A 26,551-nucleotide genomic window follows, 5' to 3' on the forward strand; every position below is an offset into this window, starting at 1 on the left:
TTGAAAGCCTCGTTTTTAGTCTTACGCATCCGACCTGGAAAACTTTGCAGCCAATCTTATTTGTTACAGTGTATCGTGCACCAGGTCCTTATTCAGAATTCTTATCAGAATTCTCTGAGTTTTTATCAACTTTGGTTCTTAAAACAGACAAAGTAATTATCGTAGGTGACTTTAATATTCATGTTGACGATGATAAAAATAGCCTTACTGTTGCATTTAACTCTATATTAGATTCTGTTGGTTTCTGTCAGAGTGTAAATAAACCAACCCACTGTTATAATCACACTCTCGACCTTGTTCTGACTTATGGTATTGAAATTGAGCAACTATTAGTCGAACCGCATAATCCTGCTTTATCCGACCATTTCTTAGTAACTTTTGAAGTACTGTTACTAGACTACAAAGCATTAGTCAAAAGCTCTTGCAGCAGAAACCTATCTGTTAGTGCTATAGCCACATTTAAGGAAGAGATTCAACCAATACTTAACTCGATAGCATGTCTGCATGTAGGGGAGGAAACTTATACAAAATGTACACCACCCCAAATTGATCATGTTGTTGATAGTGCTATAGATGCGCTGCGAATAAAATTAGACTCTGTTGCTCCTTTGAAAAAGAAGAAAATAAAACAACATAGATTAGCTCCATGGCATAATGCCGAAACCCGCAAAATAAAGCAAAAGTCTAGACAACTTGAAAGGATATGGCGTTCCACTAAACTTGAAGAATCTCGTTTAATTTGGCATATTACTCTCAATGAATATAAGAAAGCACTGCGTAAAGCGAGAGCAGCCTACTACTCTTCATTAATAGATGAGAATAAGAATAATGCAAGATTTCTTTTCAGCACTGTAGCCAGGCTGACAGAGAGCCACAGCTCGATTGAGCCTTCTATTCCCATAGCACTCAGTAGTAATGATTTTATGTGCTTTTTTAACGATAAAATTGTTACTCTTAGAAACAAAATTAATGACCTCTTGCCTTTGACCAGTATAGTGTTATCAACAGCTCCCGGAATCGTAAGTTCTAATATTACACTAGATAGTAAACTAGAATGCTTTTCAGCCATTAACCTTGAACAATTACATTCAATGATTCTCTCTTCTAAACCATCCACGTGCATGTTAGACCCAATTCCAACTAAGCTGTTGAAGGAAGTTTTTCCATTAATTAGCACTTCTTTATTAAATATTATGAATATGTCTTTATTATCAGGCTATGTTCCACAATCATTCAAAGTAGCAGTGATACAACCGCTTCTTAAAAAGCACAACCTCGATCCAGAGGTTTTAGCCAACTATAGACCTATTTCTAATCTTCCGTTCCTCTCAAAGATTCTTGAGAAAGCGGTCGCAAAACAGTTGTGTGATTACTTAAAAAACAATGATTTATTTGAAGATTTTCAGTCTGGCTTTAGAACACATCATAGCACAGAGACAGCTCTGGTTAAAGTCACAAATGATATTCTAATAGCCTCAGACAAGGGACTTGTCTCTATTCTTGTTTTGCTCGATCTTAGTGCTGCATTTGATACTATCGACCATGATATCCTATTGCAAAGACTAGAGCACTTAGTTGGCATACAGGGAACTGCTTTAGGCTGGTTTAGGTCCTATCTATCTGAACGCTCTCAGTTTGTACGTGTTAACGATGAATCTTCCACGCAAACCAAAGTTAGCCATGGAGTGCCACAGGGCTCAGTGCTCGGACCTATTTTGTTCACATTATATATGCTTCCGTTAGGCAATATTATAAGGAATCATTCTGTAAACTTTCATTGTTATGCGGATGATACTCAACTATATTTATCAATCAAGCCTGATGAAATTAATCATCTAAATAAAATTCAAGACTGCCTTAAGGACTTAAAAACGTGGATGACCTTAAACTTTTTGATGTTAAACACGACCAAAACTGAAGTTATTGTACTTGGCCCGAAGAATCTACGAAACAAATTATCTAAAGACATACTAACTATGGATGGCATTAATTTGGCCTCCAGTGAGACTGTAAGGAATCTTGGTGTTATATTTGATCAGGATTTATCCTTTAACGCCCACATAAAATCAATTTCAAGGACCGCCTACTTCCATCTACGTAACATTGCAAAAATCAGGCATATCTTGCCTCAAAACGATGCAGAGAAACTAGTCCATGCATTTGTTACTTCTAGGCTGGATTATTGTAACTCTCTATTATCAGGGAGTACTAAGAAGTCAATCAAGTCGCTTCAGCTGATTCAAAATGCTGCGGCTCGTGTACTAACCAGAGTTAGGAAAAGGGACCACATTACTCCTATTCTGGCTGCCTTACACTGGCTCCCTATAGAACACAGGATAGAATTTAAAATTCTTCTTCTCGCCTACAAAGCCCTTAATGGGCAGGCGCCATCTTACCTTAAAGAACTCATTATACCCTACTGTCCTACTAGGGCATTGCGTTCCAAGAATGCAGGGTTGTTGGTTGTTCCTAGAATCTTTAAAAGTACAATGGGAGCCAGAGCCTTTTCTTATCAAGCTCCACATTTGTGGAATCAGCTTCCAGTTTGTGTTCGGGCGGCAGACACCCTATCCGTTTTTAAGAGTGCGCTTAAGACCTTCCTTTTTGATAAAGCTTATAGTTAGGGCTGATTAGATTCAGCCCCTAGTTTTGCTGATATAGGCTTAGTTTGTCGGGGGACATCTTACTTCTTCCTTCTCTCTGTCTATACCCGTGTACACTCATGTTCCGATTAACCCAGCTTCCCCAAATGTCTTTCTTTTTGGTGTCTATATACGCTGGGATCCGGAGTCATGGATGATCCTGCGGTCCTGTGTCCTGGATCGCGAGCGCTGGATCTTGAGTCGTGGCTGTGGTCCTGGATCATAGGTCCTGGATGGATATCCTCGTGGATTCATCTTCCTATTATACACACATGCATTTCCAAACATTTGGACTACCTATGTTGCAAATGTATTATCTTTTCAATTTACACACGGCATCTATTGCACGTCTGTCCGTCCTGGGAGAGGGATCCCTCCTCTGTTGCTCTCCCTGAGGTTTCTCCCATTTTTCCCTTTAAACTGGGTTTTCTTTGGAAGTTTTTCCTTGTGCGATGTGAGGGTCTAAGGACAGAGGGTGTCGTATTGTCATACTGATATTCTGTACACACTGTGAAGACCACTGAGACAAATGTAACATTTGTGATATTGGGCTATATAAATAAACATTGATTGATTGATTGATATTCATGAGAATATTTGTCATTGTTCAAATGATAATAAACATACATATTGTCCACTCATATGTTGATAAGAGTATTAAAAACTTGAAAAATATTCCTCTAAGGTACATTTAGAACGGATAAAAAATGTGCGATTAATTTGCGATTAATCGCGATTAACTATGGACTATCATGCGATTAATCGCGATTAATTATTTTAATCGACTGACAGCCCTAGTAATAATGCAATACAATATAATACACTACCATACAAAGCCATATCATATCATATGCGTAATGTCAGGAATATGCCTACTCCTGGCCCTTGTTCACGGGCTGCCACGACCTTCCGGTCCGGGCCGCGCGAGAAGAGAGGGAGAACAACAAGTTGAACAAACTCTTAATACCAACATCAACAGGAAGGGGTGGAGTTTCATTTGGGAGGTACCAAAAAACGCTGTCTCACAGGGAATCAGCGCGGGCAGCAGAGAACCAAACAGTTTTCAGTTTGAAGCAAAACACATTCTTATTATGTAGCTTATCACACAATAGTCCATATGTTTTCCCGCTATGAAAGCCACAGGTGTTGGGAAGGCCTGCAGGATGCGCATCATTATATCTGGGGAAAATGTCCCTCCCAATTTGCAAAGCCTATCGATGGTTTAACCAAGAAAAACACTCAAAGGGGTAATCTTTTCACTCAAAACAGAACTCACAATTAATTCTGCATCTTCCCTCTTCAAAAATAGCCTAAAAACACCCTTTTCATAAACGGGTAAAAGTCAAAGAAAAAGACTATTGCGCTAATCTACTTTTAAGAAAAAAGGGAACATTGTTTCAGGAATCTATAAAAAAACCTCTCTATATTTAAGAGGAAAAATGTACTTTTTGTTCCTTCAACTATTAACACACAGGAATGTATAAACCCACACATATATTAGGGATGACATGATGCAATACACCTCCTATAGGTGGGTGACATTAAAATGAACATACCAAAAATATGCTGCCTCACTTCTTCTGTACAATATCTTACATCAATTTCCACAACACACACACACACACACACACACACACACACACACACACACACACACACACACACACACACACACACACACACACACACACACACACACACACACACACACCACTTCCATACATGTGTGTGGAAGAACTGGAGCATGTGCATGTTATTGTGGCATATTGAATCTATCCCTAAGCTCTGTGCGCTCCAGTGCGGCAGGGCCTCCAGGCCACCCATCTATCTTCCTGGTCTTTGCTGTTGGGCACAGCTACGGTGATCCTGATTGGCAGCCATTACTGAACCCCACTGGGAGGACAAGCCTCATTGGTTCAAAGCAGATTTGAGGGCGGGTTGAAGGATAAAGAAGTGTGTGTGCATGCGTGCATGGATTTTATTGATGATACTAAGCTATACTCTGGCTACCATGTCACTTTGGTATGATTCATGGACAGACAAATAGGAACGTTTAAAGAAATGATGCATGTACACATGCTCATTACACACACAGTCTCAGTCTGCATTCAGATATTGAGTTGACTGGTTGTGCAGTTTAAGGTTGTTAGTCCACATCAGGGTGGGAATTTCACGACGGCCACGACGGCCATGCCCCGCACTTTGGCCGTGATGCCCTGTTAAAAAAAATGCAATTCACGGCCAAAGTGGCCTTTGTGCCCCTGTCAAAAGTAAAAAAAAAATGTCCTGTGGTATTGGTATTTTGACTAGCAATTTAGTTAAATTGTTTCGTTTATCAACGCTACAACATAGCGTTTTGTGAGTCGGTTGTCATTGTTGGGGGGAAAAGCAAACAGCTGTTTGCTGCTCGCGATGTGCTGCGGAGCAAACAGCTGTTTGCTGCGGAGCACAGCGCGAGCAGGCTCCCGTGAGCGGGAGGGCGCTCCTTCTTCACTACAGACTATCGCGCCACCTAACCATTCGCCAAAATGTTTTTAATACGAGCGGTAACCGGCCAAGCGCCGTGCAAAAAACAATCTTCAAATAAAAGAAAGTCACTGGAGGAGTTAAAGATCAAATGCAAAGCTTCCAAATATGCTACATTTTCATAGAAATGTTGTTTTTAAGACTGCCTATATTTTTTATTTTATTTAAATCGAGATAATACACCCGAAAAAAAGCTTTTTATTGATACAAAACTCGACCCAAAGCCGTCTGAATTTCTGACATGACATGCCCAGCAGCCTCCGCGCGCGTGACGTCACTGTTGCCAAACAGTCTCTGGACCAAATATGACTCGGCAGTCTCGGTCACATGTTTTTCGAAAAGAAAACGGAATTAACATGGGTTATTGTTGTGCTTTTTGTTGTACGAACGGTGCGGGATCTGGGAGAGTTTTCCATGCATTTCCAAAAGACCAAATCATCCGCCAAAAATTGATTATTTTAGTGAATCGTGTTGGCTGGCAACCGACAAAATGGAGCAAGTTGTGTTCTGACCACTTCGCGTGTGATGCATACGACGTTGATCCTGCTATCATCAAGTCTGTTGGTGCAGAAGCATTAATAGTACATCGGAGGCTGAAACCCGGAGCCGTCCCCTCCATATTTCAGCACAAGAAACCACTGATGCCCCTTTCACACCAGCGCCTTTTCAGCTCCGGCTCGGAGCTAGAGCCTGAAAAGCGCCGGGTTTTCCAGTTCACACCGGAGCTGCGCCGGCTCTTAGCTCCGGAATCCACTTCATTTCCAGCTCCAAAAAATTGTCGGTCCAGAGGCAAGAGCTTTGGAGCTAAGAGGTGGCGTCGCTTACGTCTCTCTTACGTCGAGGCGTGCAGGAAACTAAACCCACCTCCCATGGGTCGACTGTTATGCCTGCCTACAAGCAGTAGTGCCTATAAACACACTTTATAAAGTCAGGCAACACTAACCAGGCTTCGTGTGATTCTGTTTATGTGTGCCTTACTTTGACCATCCGTTCGCTGTTATCGATCATTGTGGAGAGAGGCAGACGTGTTGTTTTGTATTATTGCAGCTATCGGATGCAAGTAGTCAGTTTAGCTTCGGTTGCTATGCTAACATCACCCGTTTTATACCAGAGAAACTTTCATAACAGCGTTGTGATACCAAACAGTGTCAATTCAGACTGACACACATTCACTTAGGCTAAGGGAACTGGGGATATGCATCAGCTGCTTGTGTGAGTCGGACAGTGAATACTTTAGAGCGGCCGCTGCAGTGTGAGCTAACCGGGAGCTAACAGGAGAATAAACTCCTGTGGAAGAGCAGCACTGCAGCGGTCGGTAAATGCTGCAGAAACACATTAATAAACAATGAACCACGGCACTCTGGAGAAAAGTATAAGGTTGGAGAAGTCGTTATTCAATTTATTCTGGCTTCGTGTGATTAAAAGCAACACGATCATCGACCCGACGCAGTTGTTGTTGTTGTTGTGAGCTGCCGTAATGGCTGCCGTTGGGGGGCAAATCAGCGATGTAAATGGTGACGTCATGACGCAGCAAGGGCAGCTCTGGGGCGCCAGTGGGCGGTGTGCACAGAGCGGGAGCTGAAAAGGGAAACCGGAGCTGAACCAGAAAAGCTCCCGCTCGGAGCTAGAAACTGAAAAGCGCTGGTGTGAAAGCCGCATGAAAGAACGAAAGAGCCGGGCGATGGAGAAACACCAAAGAATTGAGGTAAACAACTTTTGATTAGATTTCAAAGCGCACGGAGCACAGCAGATAACGGAATTGCAGTTTTATTAAGTTGTATTGCTTATAGAGGTGGGCACCGTTAGATTCTGTGTCTTTACGATCATAAACAATGTGTTTGATGTGGAGCTAGGATAAGTAATAAGGGAACTAGGAGTGATTTCGGTGCAGTAACAGGTTAGCATTTTTCGCTCGGGGCTAATTCACTGTTAGCATTGAAGTTTATCTGCAGCTCATTCATCGCTCCTCCACTCATAACGGAAAAGTGTGAACAATATGCATTATGATAGGGATTAAATCCACTATTATTCCTCCTGGCCCAATTCAAAATGCCCCCCCGCTGGTGGTAGCACATCGTACGTTGTGACTGCTGCTACAACAGAACCGAGAGAGGAGGGAGCTAAGGTCAGTGCTAGTGCTAACTTGACAGCTAACGTTAACTTGGGGGCTGAAGAGCTATGTGCATCGTTGTGTTGTGTGTGTGTGGCGTCGCGTCTCTCCAGGCAGTGAGAGGGTTGTGTTGTGCTATAGCTGTATTATTAATATTGTTCATGGTTGGTGCCGCTGGCTGCTCTTATCGCGTGTGTTCGGCTCTGTGTATGCTACAGCCATAATAGGCTATAGCCTATGTGAAACAATGTAGCCTGTTGGTGGTCCGTGGATTATTTATAATCAAGTTGATCGAAGTTTGCGTAGCCCAAATCTGCTCGGGAAATCTGTTGACATGAACATGATCTATCGGGACGTTTCATGTAAATGTAGACCTGTGGCACCACCCCGTGTGCAACAGATTTTCTCTTTATAATAGGCCTATGTCTGTGCTGTTGCTATTAATGCACGGATCAACATTTACCCCCCCCCCCCCACACAAAAAAATCCCGGCTCCCCCGGAGACCGTGGTATAGTTCGCACACTGCTCCAGATATTGGGTGGCCTCCGACTCAGAATCAGACATGATAGACGAAACTAAGTTGTACTATCGGCGGGAGCCGCTGTGAGCGATAAGCCAGGGTGTGTTTGTTTGGCAACTCTGACGTCACACGACACCATCTTGCGGAGGAGCGGCTGAGAAAAATAAATCGTCAGACTTGGTGTTGGGGGTTGAACAAAATAAATATTTCGCATTGCCAGACGCATATTATCTCCGATTTTAATACTGCAATATCTTAGATAGTGTTGTAGCTATATGATTTCGATTTTACTGGCAATTATAAAAAAAACCTTTGCATTTGATCTTTAAAGGAGTGACAGGGAGTTGGCTGCAGTGACGCGTCCTAAAACCCTTTTATAATCTATCGATTAGATTTATGATTCGAAAATTATAAAAGTAGGGTAGACATGTGGAGATTACCCGGCTGAACAAAACGTGCATTTAACAAACAGGTTTGTTTTCCACAGACCTTATTTCCAGCTATTTTCCAAAACCCTGTGGAGAAATTCCATTGCTTTTTGTGGAGGGAACCAGCAGCTTACTTCCTGGTTTCAGGACGCGTCACTGCACCTCTCAATATGATGCCAGTATAAACAAGGTCTTCTGTCGGCTCTGTACATCAATGCCGACCTATGCTGACAAGTAAGTGAAGAGTAGACAATATAAAGGTATTGGCGAAATGTCCCACCAGTTTAGGATAATGAAGGTTCTAATCAAATCAATTACATAGCCATTACATGTCTAACTCCTAATGACAGGAAGGCAGAAAGTGCATTATACAAATAATAATACTCATAATAATAGCAGACATTTTTTAACAATGACCACAATATCATTATTTTAATAAACCAAATATGAACAATTGAGGAAAATGAGGAAGAACTGATGATTAAAATGTTGTAGTACAAGTAGTAATGTAGTTAGTGCATAAATTATTGCAACAAATGTGTTAATTTTCTTCATTATTAGTCGATTTATTTTTTTGGTGGACGAATGCTCCGGGCCAGTGGTTACAATGGTAGGGCCAGTGACAATACAATTTTACCCTTACTGTCTACCCCTGACTGACTTATGTGGTTTATGGCTGAACTTAACGTATACGTTTAAGAAACACTATTGTTATTCAGCCGTTTGTAAAACGACTGGTGTTGACGTTAGTGCTACACTTTTCAGTCATGTTAATTGACCAGCGTAATTTAACCAAACAGCTTTTGTGCCCTGTCATGTGGCCTTTGTGCCCTTAAAAAAAATGTGAACGGGAAGGCCAAATGGCCTTGCCCCTAAAATGACGAAATTCCAAGCCTGGTCCACATGCTTTGCAGTCCATACCTGCTATGCCTCTGTGGACTGTTTGACTATCAGCCCACATGTGTGTATGTGTGTGTGGTCTGGGTGTGCCTCTCTTCATGCCTTTTTAAGCAGCAAGGCACTTTAAATGGAAATGTACTTGACATTTAGGAGGAGATGTAATCAGCACCCATTAGAAAGCAGCTGATTTCCTCTTCAGAGCTCCCTCTCCCACTGCCTCCCCCTGCTCCTCTCTCTTTTTTCTATCTTACCACAGTATATCATTTCTTTCTCACACTTTTGATTTATTTCTATTTCTTCCACATTCTGCTGTCAGCCCTCTCCCTCCCTTTCAATCTAATTTACCTGTGCACTCTCTTCCTCTCACCCCCCTCCTCTGTCTTTCCCCATCAGGGCATTGTAGTTCAAGAATAGACGTCTGATTTCATTTCCACATTTAGTTGCGTTCATCCCGGTGTCATTATCAGGGCTCATTCTCAAACAGAGCGCAGGAGATTTGTATCATAGCAAATCATGCAAAGTAGGGAGTCATCGGAGTGATATTGTGTTGTAGGTGTGATGTTGAGATTGCAGCGCAACAACATAGAAATCAAATACATGATTATGAAAACTGCTGCTGCTCTCTTTTGTAGTTACGAGACGCGGCTCAGTTTATTACTGTAAAATGTAATATATAAAACATTGACGACGCCATTAGTAGCCATCCCCACAATAAAACCGTTTTCTCATTTTGCTTTGGAGAATATATGATTGAAATAGAAATGTACTTAACCTTTTTGTCTGTCACACTTTGTTTCAGTTTAAAATACCATGCTCTGGCATTACAATTAACTGTATTGTAGAGTTATTAAATATGTTATTTTGAATAAGAACAAGCTATTTACAAGGGAAACAAACTAAATGGTTTGGTCATGTCAGACAATTGTGAAACATTCCCATTACATTTGGCCAGAGCCCATGGTGACATCTTCAATTAGCTTGTTTTGTCTGACCCACAGTCCAGTTACATTTTGCTCGACAATTGTAAACAATTATCAAAATTGTGGCAACAATACACAATCTTGTGCTTTTTCCCAAGCTTTGTGTGAAGGGAGCCCAGTCTCAGATTATGAAACCCTGATGCATTTAATCAATCATTTTACCACTAGTCCATCTCTTTATTTAATAACGTGTCGAGAAGGCCTATGTGGTTTTGATCTTATTGTACCTATATTTGTAGCATCATGAGCAGTGCAGTGTTTTTCTGTTTGTTTTGTCCCTCCCCTCTCTCCTTCAATCTTTCCTCATTAGGAGATTGCATTTAAAGAATGGTGGTCTGATTTCATTTGCACAGTCTTATATGTTCATCTCAATTTCATTATCGAAGCATCTTGTCAAGCTGATTGTACCAGGGCTGTGATGCGACAGAATAAGAATAAGAAAAACAATACTCGGATTAGCATATCCTGATTAGCGTTCTCTTTGACTATTCTGATACCTTATACCTGATCCTCCACCGACACCAGACCAGAGACTGTATTATCAGTGTTGCTGTGCACTTACTCAACTCACCAAACCTTTCCTTTATTTTAGGAACATCTGGGAACAGTCAGAAGTGTCATTATTTTTTAAAACATGTGTGTACATGCATGTTTTTGCATGTTTCCCATTCAACACAAATGATCTGCCACTCGGATGAAAAAGTTCCATTTAGACTCGTTCAAGTGATATTGCCGACCGATGATACTCTTCAGTGAGAACCAAGTTCATTTTAGTTCACGTTCAGAGTGAAAACAACAAGCAACAGTAATTCACAGCAGTGAGGTGTGTCAGCAAAGTGCAAATGCTTCAGTTAGTCTTGATACATTGTTTGATTTTAGATCCTAGGGTGAGAAAGTGTTATTATGTAAAGGAATGCGTAGGAGTAAAGGCAACCAGAAGGGCAGCTACGCGAGTGTAAAGGACAGTGAAAATATAACATATCTGTAGGTGGAGAGGAAGAGCAGCTCCTTAGCCTTTATAATAATGAGAGTGCAGCAGTGGATAGCAGTGTACTTTGTAAGTGCAAACTGTGAAGAGAAAAACAGAGAGTAGCTGTGGACTTGCTTCCCTGCAAAAATATTGATCAGATTGTTTGTCAATCTTGTTGTGAAATTGTGTCAAAAACTGACTTAAATGTAATTTTCTAAAGCTTAACGGTACGTCCACACAGCAGCTTTTCAAAAATCTTGAGAATCTTGGAGCTAGGCGTGTCTGACAGCTTGGGGATTTTTTGCCAGCAATGCGACCAACAACCAATCACATGAATCTCCCGCCCCCGACATACAAAGCAATAGTTTATGTGAGCAATATATATATATATATAAACTCCCCAAACAGGCGAAAACCTACCAGTTTCACCCACTGTCTCTGCCACCTCCCTCCATGCCTGGTTCCTCCGGTTTGTATCCCGTTAATAGTTCTGGTCGTAAAGAACCGGGTGATTTGCTACCGTAATTTCTCGTTTGGAATATGAGGAAATGAACTGCGGTCTGGTTCTCCCTGCTTACACGCGGTTTGATTGGCTGCACTTCTACTCTCAGATTTGCATAAACGTGTTTGATTGGCTGACGCTTCCAGCTCAGCTTCAAAAGTTGAACATTGCTCAACTTTTGAATCCTGGAAATCCTGGAAATCTTCGCTTCGCTCCCCCACAATGCAGTTCGGCGAAAAGCGAGGCAAAGTGACGTCATCCCCATTCAAAGTCAATGGGCAGAGAAGCGTTGGAAGCGGTGGAAGATTCGTCTAAAGCTGCTGTGTGGACGTACCGTAAGGCAGATTTAATGTTTCTGCTGGAAAACAAAGAAACATGTACTTGAAAAGAAAAATGAAGTTAATCCATTTCTCCATCTCTCCATGTGAGATTGATGGACAGAGATAAAGAGCTTCAAGGCTCCGGGATGATTGAAAGTCAAGTGGATTTCATTGTTTCACATCCAAGAAGATGTGACTTCCCTTCTTTCTCTTTGATTATTCAATTTAGCTGTCAACAATCAGATTAATTATTTTTCCTCCAGCTGCACTTGGATTTTACCTATGTGCCTGTGCAATCATGTGTGAGGTTGATTTCAGAATTAGCACTAAATACACTGCCTTTGTGACCATAATTATGAAGCCAGAAGTACGGACATGTGTTGCTACATAATCAGTGTCACAACAATGCACCTCTATAAACCCTGATTTCTGGCAGATAACGTTTCTGTTTGAAATGTTTTTCATTTCATTCAATGTTTTCAAAATGGATGTGCCACCTCCAGGTGGTTTTTGGCTGCTCTTTTGATGACGATGACATGGATGCTGATTGAGATTCGGCTTTCATCTTAGAAAAATACATAAATTAATGACATTTAATTAAACAATGAAATCATGACATTTCAGTTTTTGTGAAACCACTAATATGTATTCCTGTAAGTTGGAATAAAATAATTTGTTTTTCATCATGCTTGGCTAGTGTGCCATGAAATACACTTTAAAGCGATCATCTTTGCTTTCTCATTATGGTATACCTGTTTCATCATCACCCTGCTACGCTCTACAACAACATGGATTTTTCAATACCATGATTACTATGATAATCACATCTTGGTTTCACCACACACAAGGGAGATCTTCTTGCAACAACACCATATGAACTCTGTCACTCCCACACGGGTCATTCTGTCCAAGGTTACGTAGAAGCTACCACCACCTTTACGTGTGCTTTTACTGGCTAAACTGTGGCTAAATGTCACTGTCTATTTATAATGTGGAACACAAAGCTAAACTGCGGTTCAACAGACACACAGGATGCAAGTTAATGTACCTAAACTTCCCTCCTGAATCATCTGAAGCTGACAAAGGATAATCAAGTCTCGATACTAACATTTTAAAACGTTTGTTTCTGGATGGAATAATTGTTCTCTTGTTGTTATCAGTTGATTCAGCAGAATTAGTTTAAAAAATATAAAGTCATCAAAAATAAAACCAACAAAATTAGAAGCAAGGTTATTTTATTAATAACGCATGTGTTTTTATTAAAAGACAGCTTTGTTTTAGACATAATGGACGTGAAAGTATCAATTTTCATCACAGCTGCAGTCATCATTCGGCTGACGACCACATCTATTTAGCTAACAAGACAAGGTATTGACTGAGTATTGACAGCTCATATATCATCCTTAAGGCTAAGATCAGGGGCTGTGTGTGTGTGTGTGTGTGTGCGTGCGTGCGTGTGTGTGTGTGTGTGTGTGTGTGTGTGTGTGTGTGTGTGTGTGTGTGTGTGTTCTGAGAAAAAGGTAAAGAAAAAATGCAATTTGGACAGTGTGGATACTCTGTTCAAACCAAATGAAGTGTCTGTGCAGCCTTCACCTATGCTGCGTCTTCGATGTGCTGTGTTTTTTGCGCTTTTTGTTTTCTTATAGCATGAGTGCATGTACACAAAAATAATCTTATATTTGGATACACCAATTTCTGAAACATGCGTAAATTTGAAGGAAAATTTGGCAAAAATTAATACGTCGACCTCCACTATCAGAAACAGCCCTCCTTACGTGTTATCTGTGTGTAGTTGCACAAAGAAGGACAGCACAGTGTCTGAGCGTATACAAAGGGAGAGACAGAGGCAGAGCATTTGGCTTTTTATACTGGGAAAGCAATGGGCCCAGATGTGCCCATGGCTACATGTAATAATCAGAAGGTGGTTTTTCTCTGTGCTTTGCTGCAAAAAAAGAGTGAAGAAACTGGCCCATAGGGATTCTTGGATGTAATATTGCTGAAAAAGCTGCATATGGTCTAACGTGGGTATTGGGTTTTATTTAGAGTTATTTCTGGTATCGTGCCAAATAACTCGGGTGAAAGCATAATTCATGGAATATCATCACTTCTGCGTGGTGTTGCAGGGAGAGGCTGTTTGTAACGGTGCAGAGGTCTGGTTGTGTTTTGGCTGTGTGAAAGCATGCAGTGCTCATTGGAACAACAGCACTGCAGCTTTGGGTCAGTTAACAGATTATTATTTTGGAGAAATGTTTTTACTGGCTTTGGCGCTTGGCTGTTAAATGATTGTTGGGGAAACATGGACATGATAAATATTTATTCTAATTTGAAGGGTACAGCTCAGTTTTAACGCAATTTGAGACACCATTTGCTTCTAGCCCCTGAAAGAGAGATAAATTACTTGAATGCATTTCATTATAACTAATAGAGCTTCAGTAAATTACTCATACAAACATTTGGTTTGAGAAGTGTACAACCTTTCCATGTTCGCATATTATGGGGTTATTTTCACTGCATTTACAATCAATTATAACTTAATTGCCTAAGGAAGCTGAACATGTTTCATGCCCCAAAGACAGTTAGAAATTAAGATTAAGATGGATTTTTATTAATCCCTCGTGGGGAAATTGTTTCCCTGCATTTGACCCATCCTAGTGTTAGGAGCAGTGTGCTGCCATTTTGAACAGTGCCCGGGGAGCAGTGTAGGGAACGGTGCCTTGCTCAGGGACTCGGTAGCACTTGGTCTTGCAGGGACTTGAACTGGTGACCTTCCAGTTGCCAAGCCAACTCCCTATCGACTTCGCCACTACCGCCAAATGGTTGTACAAATGTTGCAATTTATTTAGCAGCATACTGCACATTAACATAACATATGTCCACATTTAGTGGATGTTCTTATAATGTAAGTGGCTTACATTACAGCATGGCTGTCCCAATGCGGGACAACGCCTTCTAAACCTGGCAATAGCAGGGCCGCTTTACTCACTAAACTATGTCGTTGAACCATATAACCAATATAAAAGAGAACCTATGTTTCCATACCATCTATGACCATCCATGCAGAGACATCTGGAGCTGAAAGCCAGAACTTGCCTTAAATGCTGGCTCGTGAAACAATAGTTCTCATTCATAACACTCCGTTCAATGTCTCACTATGGGATGCGCCTCATTGCGGAGCAAACAGAAGCATCAATCTCATTACGCCCATCCTGATTGGCTGGTGATCTTGACGTCAGCGTCAGGGGAAATCACCCCCTATAAGTAGCTTGCGCCACAACGCATGCGTCATTCAAACACCTCTTCTCGCTTCAGAGCACATCTCGACAGTAGCCGGGCAAGCTTCACTGTCCACAGACTGAACCCAAATACTGGCCCTGAACGTGTCCTTGCTGTTAACCGCCTACCAAGCGGAGCTCTGCGAGGACCTGTCGGGTAACCCGGGGGCAGCCACTCTGGACGAGATGGCAGCGGTCACGGACATTTGTCTCCGTGTCCAACGCTGCGCCGTCCAGGCCACGGGCAAAGCAATTGGGATCATGGTGGTGCAGGAAAGAGCGAGATGGCTCAACCTCACCACTCTCCCAGACCGGGAAAAGGAGGATGTGCTGGATATGCCCATCGTTCCCGAGGGAATCTTCGGCTCTGCTCTCGCCTCCATGCAAAGGAGGTGTGAGACGAAGAAGAGGGAGGACGAGGCACTCCACCTCTGCCTCCCTCGTAGGGTCCAGCCGCTGCTCTCGCAGCAGCAGTCCTCTGCCCAAGCTGCCTCGAACTCTGCTCGGTTTAGAACACTGAAGACGCAGAGGTCGCAGCTCACCCCGAGTCCCCAGCCCAGGCTGGAGACAAGGGCAGGCTGGCCTAGAAACTCTCTGGTTCCGGCTGCAGCTCAGGCTCAGCCAACCCAGAATTTCGGCCAGCAGTCGAGGAAGAAGAGGCGAGCGGCGTGACAGCCCCTCCTTCTCCCCTCCGTGAATGTGTTCTGTTATGGAAATGTAGGACCCAACACTGTGGAGAGCACAAATCAAAGTGATCAAAACAAATAAATGGTGAATCAGTCAGAGCTGTCTTTCTAGTTATTTATTTGAAGCTTCAAATACATAAGATACAATATAAATAGACACAGGTCTCACAGAGCATAGAATAGTCTGCGTGAGTGTGCGCCATACAATGTGTTAGCAAAGCTTATATAGGAAAGGAGTGGGAAAGTTAGAAATCTGTCTTCACACGGTCACATTGTTATTAGACATCTTCTGTCCTTGAGTTGTAGATAGCATAACGGTTCTCAGAGGAGGGAAGTTCTTGTGTGACTGTGTGTGAGTCTCCCAGTAGCCAAAGCAGCTCTGTGGCCTTGAAGCGCCTGGGAATAAACCCCAAGTAGAGTAGATGGAAGAAAACAGTACATCTCAGTAAATGAGAAGCATTTGGTTTAAGCATATAAGGATATAATAAAAATGTCCACTACATTCTCCCCTTTTGATCATACTTGATCAATAAAAAAAACAAATGACAGGATAGACTGATATAACACATCAATGAATACACTCCATCACTGGTTTAAGTAAACACATCACAAATATATCATAGAAAACTGGCTGTTTTTGTGGAGGACAGACTCCAATATAATGTAAGCATAAGAGAGGAGGGTACACATGATTATATTGTAGTGTCGGAATCAGACTCTTCTGATTCTAGCTGGTCTATCTCACTGTGGCGCAAAGGATTGTCGTGTAATGGAATAGCAGTATACTGAACGAAAGCTGAGGATACCATGCTGGAAACGCATTTCTTCAGTATTGGGATAATCAAACAGGTACAACTGATTAATAGGCCAAAAATGATCGCCAGGGGTGTAACTATCCTAGCCAGCCATGCTTCCCACCCGCCTGATGTAAGCCAGGACCACAAGTCCCAGCCACATGCGTTGGATATGTCATCCGCTTTCATGTCGGCTAACAGGTCGTTGAGATGCAGCACGGTGTCAGTGATGTTCTTGGTGGCGTCGGGAATGTAAGTGCAACAGGAGTCACCGATCACATGACACAGGCCACCCTTTGAGGCGAACAAAAGGTCAAGAGCAAATTGGTGCTGCATGAGCATGTTCCTTGAGGCTATTATGAATGGGGGCAATGCCTGGAAGCCTTGCGTCGTCTCGTAAGTGAGGTTCTCTAGCCGGACGTGTAAGGTATCTATTTTATGGGCATTGTTTACTGTACCCCACCATGGGAACAGGCCACCCATGAATTTAGCTCCAGCGGACGTCAGATCTCTTTTTACCTTGTGGTGGTCGGGATGTTGGAACTCTGGTTAATGATGTGTCGTGTACATTAAGGACGTGAGGACAGTGACTGCTGGATTCAAATCCACTAGAGTGCATGTACCTATCCAGAGGGGAGCCAGAACTTGATAGAGCTTGTCGCCGCAGAACCAAACGTAATCTTGTGGCACGCTAAACCCAGCATCACTGGGCCAGGCCAGTTGGAGGGACATATGTTTAACATCAGGGAATGCTACGTTAGAAAGGATTCTTTCAGGGGCACCGGATATGCGACAATACGAGATGTTGTAAGCACCGTAACTGCACGTGTTCCGTAGGATACGAGTACAACCAGTAGTAGTGCCTAGGAAAAAATAAGGTGGTGTAAGAGACGTTTTGTGGTACACTCTCTGGATGCAGAGGCTGTGTTTCATCCCTCTCAAATGACTAGGGTGCACATGGCTGACGGGTTGGTACTTTGCGTATGTGGTATCAAACGTGGATGCACGCAAAGGGGAGTTAGACCGATTACTGCATGGTGGGGGAAGCTGCCTAGCATAACGCCACTCGGTTACGCTACCTATGTATAGATTAAATGTAGATGTACTTATTGATGTCAACAGTTGCGTCAAAGGTTGCTTACCCTTTTTGGGGGTCCGAGTTTTGGGCGCGATGTCTATGTAAAATGTGCCACACGGGTCGGCGCCGGATACATACATACAGACAACAAAATAACCCTTGTCTGATATCTGGGCAGCCTGTAGTTGCAACAGGATAACGGGGCTCGATGAATTGACCTTGGAGATAGACAATCTCCCTTTGATGTTTGTTTTGTCGTCCCATAAGGTATAACCCCAATCGGTGTGCGCGGTGGTCCATAAAACAAAAGCCCAGCCCCCCGAGCAGTGAGTGGCGGTGTGACTGTCACTCTCGACATAGCAAATGTAGGCGTCTGCCCCCCCCAGTTTCTTAGGGTCGGGGCAATGCATGTAGTCGCACGGGTCTAACTGCACTGTGCTATCTTCCCCATCCCTTAGAGTAATGTTACCAATCCCTGTCTTGACCAGCCCCTCGACCCATATGGTTCGCCCTGCTTTCCCCATGTACCTCTTAGATACCTCGATTTTGGCTGACATGCTGTATGCTGACCATGGATACATAAAATATAGGACTAGTCCTAATACAACTCTCATGGCAAGTATGCAGAGGAACCATTCTATGAGTGTCCAGGCTCTCCAGTAGTATTCACATTGCTCACGGTTGCGTTGTCGTCTCTCCAGCCGAGCCCTCATCACGAGGGGGAAATGTTCCATGGTGTGTGTGAGTGTATTCTCTCGGTGGATTTCGTGACACGGACAGTCAGACTCCACACACCGATAATACAAACGAGGAACCAGAGAGCATATGGAACCGCTCAGCTGGCACTCGCTCGTGACACCTTGTGTGTAGTGTGTTTTGGTGTATGTAGTGCAAGTGTGGTGCTGGTGGTGACTAGGACACGTCACTTGTTGTCATCTTCCGTTGGTGACTTGGACACGTCACTTGTTGTCGTCATCTGTTGGTGACTTGGACACATCACTTGTTGTCGTCTGCTTCTACCGTTTCTCCTTTCCTGTGACTATGACCTTGCAGTGGCTGGCGTGGACCCACGTAGCTCTCTCGGCGACCTTGACTGCTGTCTGGGTGACGAGAAGCACCTGGTAGGGACCTTGCCAACGATTGGATTTCCAGATCTTTCTCCGGAAATCCTTGATCAGCACGAAATCGCCGTGTTGAAGGCGGTGAAGCGGACCAGTGGCAGGGGTAGGCAAGGCTGCTAGGTTAACACAATATGACAACATAGCATCCTCACACAAAGTTGTGGAGGGAAGGGGACATCCTGGAGCCTTGAGTCCAATCTGTGGAGGAGCCCCAAAAAGGATTTCAAATGGGCTGAGTTGACTCCCTGTTCTTTTCCGCATCCGCATGTACATCAGCACAATGGGCAGAGCTTGTGTCCATGACAGACCTGTGTCTGCACAGCATTTTGCTAGTTTGTTTTTTATTGTGCCGTTCTCTCTTTCCACCCCACCCCCACTCTGTGGATGATAAGCACAATGCTTTCTGATGTCCACGCCCATGTATTCTCCTATCTGCGTAATGGCCTCATTAGCAAAATGTGAACCGTTGTCCCTAGAAATGTTGTCTGGTAGTCCCCATCTAGGAATTATTTCCCTCAGTAGTGCCTTTGTCACAGCATTTGCTGTCTGTGCTTTTACTGGGAAAGCTTCAACCAATTTGGATGGGCTAAGCTCAATGAAATCCAGCATTAGGTGCTCAAATGGCCTGGTGGGAGGTGGATGTGCTCCGGGTCCTGTAACCTTTACTGGTCTACCAGCATTTTGCATAATGCAAATTAGGCATGCTTCAAAGTGCTTTTGAGCTGTTACTGTGAACCCCCTTGTGAACCACTCCTGATTGATAGACTCTAACATCCCTCCTTTTGACACATGATCCAACCCATGTGTCAACTTAGCGAAATGAGGGGAAAATGTCTTGGAAGACATGGATTGGAATTTGGACCAACCCAGATGCTGGAGGTTGGGTCAAAAACAGTCCCAGCAGCCTTCCATTGAGCCTTGTCAACTGGCGTAGCTAGCTGCTGCATGGAAATCAGTGATGACATTTTGTCAGTGAAGGAGGAGACAGGGATTTTAACAAATGAGTGTGCGTGAGGTGCGAGAGGAATCAGAGCAGCTGCCTTTGCGGCTGAGTCAGCAGACGCATTTCCTAGGGAAACTGGGTCTGTACTGCTTGCGTGTGCGGCACATTTACAGACTGCAACCTCAGATGGGAGCAGAATGGCGTCTAGTAAGCCTGCAACCAGTACATGGTTAAGTACTGGTTTGCCATCAGATTTCAGAAATTGTCTACACTTCCAAATAGCCCCAAAATCGTGTATTACCCCGAAAGCATAGCGTGAGTCAGTGCAAATAGTCACGGTTTTGCCTTCTGCAAACGTGCAGGCTTCAGTTAGTGCGATGAGCTCTGCTGCTTGTGCTGATAGGTGACATGGAAGCGGTCCAGAACGGAGTACAGCAGAATCTGAAACAACAGAAAAACCCACCCGATTAGTGCCCCCTTGGTCGCGAGAGGCAGACCATCAACATACAAAATGAGGTCAGCGTTGGTCAGAGGAACGTCTTTTAAGTCCGGTCTAGGTGTGCACACCATGAGAAGTTCGTCAAACGTCTTCAGACAATGTTCAAACTAAATGAAGTCTCTCCTTTTGAAACATCATGTGTTGAAATAAACACCTGCAGTTCAAAAATAAAAAGTGAATTGCCTAATATATTTGTTGTGGAATCAATTAATTTCTTTCTTTAAAGGCAAAAACATGAAAAAGCTAAGAGGAAAAACCCTATTGAATACAATATTATTTGGAGCAACTTAATTTATAAATGGTTTTCAACTTAAAAACATGTGTTCATGTTCAACATGTGGTAATTAAGTACATACAACTTAAGATTACATGTAAATCATACGGTAAAACAAGTTGGAACTTTTGGAGTAATCAACTTAAAAACTTGTGTTTATGCTACCAATTATTAAGTAAGTGGTAATTAAAAACACCTCTGATTGTAGAGGAAAAGCCTTCTCCCCTTTCTCAAATAACTTTGTTGCTTTAACAACATTTCAATAGAAGTTGTCTTAACTCAATAACCATCGATGCAACCTATTGCCTTGATTTTCTTTGTTAAGCCAAGGCATTTGTTTTTAGAGTGTACGTAGACTGGGCCTCCCATATAACCTGGCTGAGCCGATATAAAAACCAATCAGCAAATAACTTTTCAATACATTATTGATTACTATTTTTGAGGTACTTTTAGGTTGGAAGTGAACATAAGTCAGAGGTAAATGGTATACTTTTACTCCACCACATGCATTTAATACCTTTAGTTACTTCACAGATGTGGATGAATGATGTGAAATATAATCAAGTGTTAAATCAGACTTTAGTTCCAGAGGAGTAAATCCACAAGCTACCCTGCAGTATACAACGTACTTCAAACTAGCTGCACCTTCACCAGCTTTGAGAACACTTTCATGATCAATCATTATAAAATATATCATATATATTATTCTGAAATGGACCAATCTGCACAACGACTACTTTTACTGTCTTTACTTTCACTATATTCTGATAATACTTTTTCTACTTTTACTTGAGGAACCTTTTGAATGCAGGACTGTTACTGTAACACTCTGGTACTTATTCCTTTACTCAAGTACAATATCTGAGTACTTATTCCACTTCTGGTAGTGTATTAGTCTGAATTGTAGCTACAAAATCACACAGAGCTGCATAAAAATAGAGTCATAATGGTAACAAGTGGAAAATAATATGTACTAATGTGTACAATGATTTGTAGGTAATTTTGACTACTCAAGACACCTGACTTATACATCTTCAAAGTATTGGCTTTCAGAATATTAAACTTGTTTCGGCAAATTCAGATGATAAATACAACTTTGAAGCTTGTAACGGCATAATTACAAGCAGAGAACGGACTAATGTAACATCACAGCAAGCATAACAACAGCTGTGTGTTATGAACACATACGCAAGAATGACATCATCTGTCGCTTAGTGACAGGTTTTGGCAGAGCAGCCAATGATGCAATACGCTTATCTGAAAGCGTTTTCCCCTCTCCTGAAATTACATGACCCAAAAATGTAACTGTTCTTTCTACATATTGGAGTTTTTTTTACCATTTACCATTTACCATTTAGCCTTAACACAAACGTGTGAATGTGTAAGGTTTACCATTATATTAAAATGTGAACAAAAATTGACTGTCTTTGTGTACCGGAACACTGACAAATGCATTTGAGACATCTATGGCAGTAAATATGTTGCAGAGGCTGGAACTTGGGAAATAATCAGATAAGGATTCCAGACGAGCGTGCATGCACAGCTGCATTTACATCGTAAATCCTGGACAAATCTCCACTCGTCAGGAGGTTTTGTCTCTATCTTTTTGACAGGAAACACTGGAATCGTTACACGGAATAATGACCCCTTGTTTAAGCGGAGAGGTAAACACTGGCCGAATGCCATCAACAGCTTCACGTTTAAATGGGTACGGGACGGAACGTGGACATTAAACCTACGTCATATCTGTGAGCTGCCCAGAGTGACTATGGCACATCTGAAAGCGCGGCAGGAAGCTCCGAGATATGAGAATTACCTCATCATCCTCAACCAACAGCAATGTGCGCAGAACGGCTACGTTCGTGCACATTTTCATTTGATACACGTCACGTGACATAGAGTACATGACATATTCTGTGTGTGTAGGTGCCCAATCAGTGACTGACTCCCAATCTTTAACGATTGGACCCAAATCCCTCCATCTATCAGTGGGGCCCCTGGCTAGTGAAATGTGTGGACCGCCCCTGGGATTTGAAACGGTTTGTGTTGTGTGGGTGTGAGTGTAACAGAACCAGCAAACTCCAATACATAGTTTTAAACATGAGCTCATCATTCACACATTCTAACAGAAAAACTCTCATCATAGCATTTACACGGATCCTTCAACCACGTTAGCAGTACAATGCAAATGAGGAGCCTCCACACAGCAGGTGGAAAAACACGTTGATCAGTCAAACGCAACAACGCCTGAGAATCAGGATATGTCAGCAGCCCATTGATACACATTCACCAGTTCTTTATCATCAAATGACAGTTTTTTTAACCATCGTAGGAGATGGCTGTCGGACTTTAAGACCCTCATTTGTGGAAAAATGAGGTCCAAGCCGAACCGGAGAATCAGATCTCTGCCCAGTAAATGTATTGGGCAGACAGATGATAAAATAACTGTTTTTTACTGATGTGGGAAATGGATGACTGTCATCACCGTTATCTTTACTCTGAAGTGGTACAGAAACTTCTCCTTTACAGTTACCCAGCAGCTCCTATTGAGTGAATACATCTACCACTAAATTTGCATTCAGGCAAATCTGCCCTTTTTTACCACAGAATGTGTAGCCCCAGAATCAACCAAAAATGTAACATCAACACCCATGACTGCCAAAGTCAGTGTGGGACATTTCTTAATGCAAACATTCACTGTCATATTTCAAATATGTACCCTCTTTAACCACAGACATGTCTTCTACATTTAAACCCTAGGGCATCGGGTTTGTTTATCCCGCTGTTGTCCCCATCTACTTGGGCCTGATGGGGGTGGACGAGCTTGGAGTTGACGCTGACTGCATGGCTGGGACTTGTAGTGGCGGTGGAGGTGGTTGAGGTGTTCCAACCAGATTGCCAGGGTTGTACGCCGGAGGAGGGAAAGGATACCCAGTCGAGGAGAGGTCATTCAGGCCTGCAATGGAAGGACACAGAGAAGTCTGGGGTTTACATGGTTTTGGAAATAATGTATTTTCTTTCTTTTCTTCACATTCATCTTCAACCTTAATATTGTATTTAATGCCCAAGGCCAACTGCCTTTTTTTTACTCCCCAGTATTATAAACACTTTCTGTGAGTGTCCAGTTTTCTATAAGTCTTTTACTTTAACTTTATGTTTACCCTTCATTCCATCTTCATGTTCTTGTAATTTATTCTTTAGGTTCTTGATTTTTAATTTACTCAAAAAACCTCCCTTAGGAAATCCGAACATTTCCGTCCATATATTTAATTTAGACAGACTGTCCTCACCATATTTTGCTCGCATGACATCCACAATTGGACCCTCAGGAGGGTGTACAAACCCCCTACCCTGCTTTGCTCCCATAACAAAGTCTTTAAGTGTTACCAAAACACCCCGTGTTACCAAAACACTATTTTTTCATCCGTCGATGATACAGATATCCCAAATATCCTACTTTCGAGCAGTCCCTCTCATAAATGTCATGGAGTTTAATTACGTTTAACTTTAAACAATTTAGACACTATAACTATACATCTCACCCAGTATTGAAAGCCTTTTGAGTTTCTTGGATCTCGTGAAGTCAATCGGTTCCACCCCCGGCGCTGGTCCTCTCGTCCCGTACGGTTTCTGTCGAGGTAGAGGAGGATCCGAGGATCCTGGAGCACGCACCCACCAGCGTCCGGAGGTGTCCCCAATCGAACTTGCAGAGATCCTGACGACAACGCCACTTGTTATGGAAATCTAGGACCCAACACTGTGGAGAGCACAAGTCAAAGTGATCAAAACAAATAAATGGTGAATCAGTCAGAGCTGTCTTTCTAGTTATTTATTTGAAGCTTCAAATACATAAGATACAATATAAATAGACACAGGTCTCACAGAGCATAGAATAGTCTGCGTGAGTGTGCGCCATACAATGTGTTAGCAAAGCTTATATAGGAAAGGAGTGGGAAAGTTATAAATCTGTCTTCACACGGTCACATTGTTATTAGACATCTTCTGTCCTTGAGTTGTAGATAGCATAACGGTTCTCAGAGTAGGAAAGTTCTTGTGTGACTGTGTGTGAGTCTCCCAGTAGCCAAAGCAGCTCTGTGGCCTTGAAGCGCCTGGGAATAAACCCCAAGTAGAGTAGATGGAAGAAAACAGTACATCTCAGGAAATGAGAAGCATTTGGTTTAAGCATATAAGGATATAATAAAAATGTCCACTACAGTTCCCGCCGCCTCGAGAGATGCCTAAACACCATCCTCAAGTATGCACAAACACATGTCACACATTGGTTGATCTTTCTGTCATAAAACATTTGCCGCTGACGCATCCAGGCTTCAGGCTGAGGGCGCAGCTCAAAAAAATGATGAATAGAAAATCAATAGAGAGGCGAAGTCCCTCCCCTTCCGGGAGCCTCCATGGGACCCCGGAAGCGTAAAATTATACATTGAAGTCAATGGAGAGAGAAAGGTTATCTTTTGATCCCGTTTGAATTGTGCCACGAATGACACATATGATGTTTGTCAATTTAAAAGAATATTTTGCAAGTCAAAAAAATTTAAATGTGTCGTAAAACTGTGAAGTTACACATTTTTTTGTGTGAAACCGCTCAGTGAACTACAGGTCTCTGGTCTCGCACAATACGCGTCACCATCACAAAGACGGCCGTCACGTTAGCACATTTCACCTGTTTCTTTCAAAATGAGAATAAAAGTATAAAACGAGGTGACTACAAGTCTGGACACGTTGAGAGCTGTACATACACGAAAGGGGAGTTAGTCGGTTCTGTAAGAGCAGCGGGACCGGCTTTACAAGATGTTGGTGAGTAATATGAGTGCAATGTGTAACGTTGCTAACATTAGCTAACAAGGTACACTAACGTGTTTTGTTTCAGTAACTAGTGTTCTCCTTTAGAACTTCGTGGTCTCTGTGTGTGCTGTGGATAACATTAGTGTTCACAAGAACAAGGTACACTCCCGTGTTTTGTTTTAGTTGCTCTTCAGATTGAAGCGGCCAGTTTTATATCGACTATACAGTATAGTCTATACTGTATGTGTGATCTCCTTTTACATCTCGTTGTGTCATTTGAGTTTATGTGCTGTGTGTAGATTCAAGGATTTTGGTGACATGAACATGACCATCGCGGAGGCAGTCCAGTTACCATCCTTCTGTCTCCGTGAGGAGGGTGGGTCATATATCACCCATACTGGCACCAGTCCAAGGGCAGCTGCACATCACAGACCGGAGTCTCTGCTACTTTGTTGTGTGGACCAGAAGGAGGCGATCATCATCCCCATCCCCAAAGACCCTGCATGGCATGGAAATCTCCTCCTCCTGGAGAACTTCTACACCCAGCATATGCTCCCTGTGTTGGCCAGTAGAGAGGAGGACATTTAAATAAACATACTCTTAACACCCTGGGACTCTGCGTTGTGTTCCGTATGTGTGATGGGGTGTTATGCAGAGGGGAGGAAAACAGGACACAGCAGATTGGGATTGTGGTGGAGACGCTGAGCAGTTATTTCATTGTTGCATGTAATTATTATTATACTGCGTGCTTTTTAGTTATTCCATCTTTTGCTGTAACATGGATCTGTATGTAACTCTATATTTACTTGTTATCTACCACACTTCCTTCTACATCATACACCATCATTATACATGATGGTGTATATAGGATATATATATTTGTATACATTACATATCTGTAAATTGTCTAATTTAATTTTTCGTATTTGGGATTGTTGGAAACGTATTTTTGATCTCTGTCTATAAACACAAAATGAGTAAGATTGACAATAAATTTGACTTTGAAAAATATATATATTCTTTATGAAAATAGTTGACTGTTGGCGAAATGAATCCAAATGAAACGTTGGACTGAATTACAACTACGCCTTTAAATCTCTACGGACTGTTTTTCAGTGGGATGGCAAGTTCCTATCTTTAAACATTTATTAGTTTTTTCTCAGAACAGATTTGATTGAAGTTAAT

At 42.4% G+C, this 26,551-nt stretch overlaps 1 long non-coding RNA gene across 1 annotated transcript in view; it reads right to left on the bottom strand.

Moving 5' to 3' along the window:
- Positions 1 to 15,958: 15,958 nt before the first annotated feature.
- LOC139434490 (uncharacterized) overlaps positions 15,959 to 26,551 on the bottom strand; it is a 55,724-nt gene continuing 45,131 nt past the window's right edge. Inside the window, exons 2-3 of the long non-coding RNA XR_011643841.1 lie at positions 23,286 to 24,323; positions 15,959 to 20,234 (exon numbers count right to left, since the gene is read on the bottom strand). This is a non-coding gene — a long non-coding RNA (uncharacterized lncRNA). The remainder of the gene's footprint in view (positions 20,235 to 23,285; positions 24,324 to 26,551) is intronic.

This window comes from Pseudochaenichthys georgianus, chromosome 9 (assembly GCF_902827115.2).
Source record: "Pseudochaenichthys georgianus chromosome 9, fPseGeo1.2, whole genome shotgun sequence".
In the NCBI taxonomy this organism is placed as follows: Eukaryota; Metazoa; Chordata; class Actinopteri; order Perciformes; family Channichthyidae; genus Pseudochaenichthys; species Pseudochaenichthys georgianus.